We start from the raw sequence: 4234 nt of genomic DNA on the forward strand, positions 1-4234 counted from the left end.
TCCGACCAAAAAAATGCAATTGATGGAAATGAAAATGGAAATAACGTACAAAACAAAGCATTTAATTGCAAGTGATTATTCTAGGAACACATCTATAGTGCATATTTCCCCTCTTTGTTAAATACCATTGCACTCTGTGAGTCTGTTAAATCGTGGTGTTCGGGCGAGGCTTATCTATACAGTAACCATGGTAACAGCATGCTTTCGTTAGTTCCCATTTGAGATTGATGCATAAATCACCAATCGCAAATCCTCTCTAAATATGGAGCAAATGAAACCAAAGTTAGGCAAATGGGAAAATAATCACCCTCATCTTACGATCCATAGCGGATTACATCATTACTGCACTCGTTTTCCCAATATTTTAACATCATCTCACAATCGTTATCATCAATACCAATAATTATTCAACCAAATTATATCATCAAACTCTTTGTACGACGGGGCCCAGATATCCATTCTATCTCATATAAACGAAATATTTGAAAGCTAACATGGATCTCAAAATCCCGCCCCAGATTATATAATTCATCGTATCTTTCAATAATGCATGCACGAGAATGACGTTTGTCCCTATAACGTGTTGTGGCTCAGTGGATAAGCCTCCGGACTTTTAAACCATAAGTTACGGGGTTCGAATCCTACCGCAGCACACGCGTCTTTTGGCAAAGTGTTTTGTCTACATTTGCCACTTTCTCTACCCAGTACACATGTCTAGTAGATTGGTTACTAGGAGGAAGTAATTCCTTCATTGAATGCTCGAGCATCCGATCAGGGTAGCCGGGGAAATATTAAATTTTCAGTTCAAGACACGGCTGCATAAGCAGAGGTCCATATAAACCAGCATCATAGTACACATCAAGCCAGACATACAGAGATAAAACTAGATTAAACAAAGAACAGATAAATATTATGTAGAGAGAGTATACTATCGGATAGAATAATCACACTAAGATAATACTAGAAATAAACATTGAATTACACAAAACAAAATGACAAATGATGTATGAAAAGTACAATGGAAATATTTACAACTTGTTTCAATAAAAATCAGATAACTACTTTAGTAGATCACGACTCTTCCATTAAATGGTTATACCAATGCTTCAACAATTATGATGTATACCTCGTACAGCTCCGCAATGGGTTGACCAATATACTTACAATAGTATTTTCAGAAATGTCAGTTCTCTCAATAACTTAAGTTAAGTTTCTAACAAATAGTATACAAACGTATCATATTGAGCGCTATTAAGATTGTTGCATATTATCATCATCATTAATGCTATTATTATTGTTATTATTATGATTCATCTTCTTTCTTTCATCTTATCATCATCATCATCATCATCATCATCATCATCATCGCCATTATCATTTCTATTTTTCCTCTAATATGACTTTATTTCTCTCTCTTTGTTCACCACTTAAAATATCTTAGGGGATGGTCCAATCCTGCCATACCCCCGCCCCTTCCCCATTGAGCCGCCCCTATAGCTCAGATAAGGTTTATACATTTTCTTCCCTATATGATGTAATGCATGAATTAAATGTGTAAGACAACATGACTAACAGATTGGGTTATGCTTTTACCTATACAGTGCGTCCCACAAAAAACGAAACCTGTTTTCAGAGATAAATTGCACAATTATCAAACGTGTTTACTATGAATTTATAAATACTGATGGTAAGAGTGGAATCTCATTTTTAATTTGTGACCAACAGCTTAGCAAATCATTCACGCACGGCAGGTTGCAAACAATAAATATTGAGGTCCATCAGAAACGATTTGCGCAGAAGCTTACGTAAGAATCTGCATCGACTCTCATGTCAGGGATCAATGAGAGGAACTTGACGAAAAATACAAAAGAAATGCTTACGAGTCAATCATCGAATAAGCACGGTTGTCGTTTCACGAACCAATTTTGTCCAAATTTCCTGTGCAAGCTGATTTTGATTTTTTTTTTATTTTGACATCAAACACGTCTTGCTCATTAATGCGTGAAATGTTCGTCACATAAGGTATCAAAATGCAGAAGAATATTTGAATTGTATGATGATGTAAATGAAATATTATGATACGATATTTGAACAAAAACGATTTGTGAATCCCGGATTCCTTTTTTCTTGGACGCATTGTATATTTGAGATGATCGTCTTATAGGAACTAATGGAAAATCAATGCGCATGACGAAAATACATGGTAACCTAGCGATGAATCACGAAAAAACCAAGGTAAACAAATTATGTATTTTCTTGGCCGTGAAGGGGAAACACCTTTGTTAACAAGAAAAGCAAATTTGTATTGGTACTCGGGTTTTCATGGCAACATAAATTATAATGCCACAGACTTCGGACTGGCTACCGTATGAAAGGTAAACATAAAATATTTCGAACTGGAAACCAGGAAAATGGTGAACTGGACATATATTTTCTTCTTAAAAAAAAAATGAAGGTAGACGAAAATGGTACATGCTAATACATTTTGTCTGCAACTACATTGGCTATTTTTTCCAACCCTAAAATAGAGTGCCCCAAAACAGGTTTTTCGACGTTTAGTAAGTTTCAACAATATATGATTGTCAATATTGAGATTTATTTTCATTCATTCAGTTATCCATCTATCTCTTTTTTTAAGTATATTTGTTTTGTTCTTTTTAAGGTTATTATTATTATTATTATTACACTGTAAAAATTGAAGTGCTAATTTAGCACTTACAGTGCTTGTATAGTGACTGCACTACGAGTGTGCATTTGTACCGTTTGGTAAGGCATACATAACAGGTCCCTCGAAGAGGACCTTAGGCCTTCAATCCCCATGTTGTTTGTTTACAAGCACTGTGCTTTCTTTGCATCCTATTTAAAAACAACCTGCCGAAGCAAAGAAAGAAAAGTTATCGGGACACCCGGAAAGGTTATAAAATCGATTAATTCTCCCATCAAATAATAATTTCTTTCCATTTCATTCACATCAAATCAGTTTTAATTCACAATCATTGTAATGCATAAATGAAGTGAAATGATGAGAATCTCCAAAACTATCCACCGTCTTTAAAGCTCGTGGATAGTGTTGGTAAAGGGTAAAACAATTCCAGTTGCATGGGTCTTTGCCATTGAATAGAAATTACCGATAATAATTCGAAGTGGAACGAACAAAATTTAAGCACAAACACACACACACACCATCTCGCACACTCACACACCAAACAAAAACACCGCCATCAAAATTATGATTGTTAAGTAGAAGCACCTCCTATACAAAGAGATATAAAATTGAACGAGGGGGCGCTGTTTACCTTTGCGTAATGAAGAGGTTAATCGCATTTTTAAAACCAAATAATTTTATGTAGCTAATAAAGCTGAACGAAGGAAAAAAACTCGTCTGCTGAACAGTTTATTGAACAATTCAAAATGTGTTTTTTAATTCTTTTGATGACAGCGTAAACTTTTCATCTGCACCGAGAAAGCAACAACTACAGAAAATGTATGAACACTCGTTTAACCGACTTAGCAGGGCAAAAAAGATATAATCTAATTTTCTGCTTTAATTGAAATCAACTTATCGCCAGGATGAACTTACCAGGGCCCTGCGAAAAACACGAAATGTTTGTCTTTTTTACACACCTGCCAGAATTTCAGGGGTGCTGCCTATGGAAAATAATGCAGCACCCCTAGTACCCCGCTTCACAGGACCATGGAACTTACCCTTTAAGTGCATCAGAGATTCCTCCTTTTGGTTTATTACTGACATGGTTGATATCTCTATATTTTTTTCGGTTACACTTCGTAATTCCGAAGGTTCGTAATTCCGAAGGTTCTTTATTCCGAAGGTTCGTAATTCCGAAACACGCAAATTACCTATACCTCGATGTTCGTTAATCCGAAAACGTAAAAGGGTTCGTTAATCCGAACATTAGTGGCGTTATTCCGGAGGTTCGATAATCCGAAAACGAAATAAGGTTCATTGCTCCGAAGGTTCGTTAGTCCAAAAAACGAAATAAGGTTAGTTAATCATTTAGTTTTCGGACAAACGAACCTTTGGAATTACGAACCTCATTTCTTTTTCGGATTAACGAACCTTCGGAATTACGAACCTCACTTTGTTTTCGGACTAACGAACCTTCGGAATTACGAACCTCATTTCGTTTTCGGACTAACGAACCTTCGGAATTACGAACCTTCGGAAATACGAACCTTCGGAATAACGAACCTTCGGAATATCCGAACCTTCGGA

Source organism: Lytechinus pictus, chromosome 11 (genome assembly GCF_037042905.1).
Source record: "Lytechinus pictus isolate F3 Inbred chromosome 11, Lp3.0, whole genome shotgun sequence".
Taxonomy (NCBI): domain Eukaryota; kingdom Metazoa; phylum Echinodermata; class Echinoidea; order Temnopleuroida; family Toxopneustidae; genus Lytechinus; species Lytechinus pictus.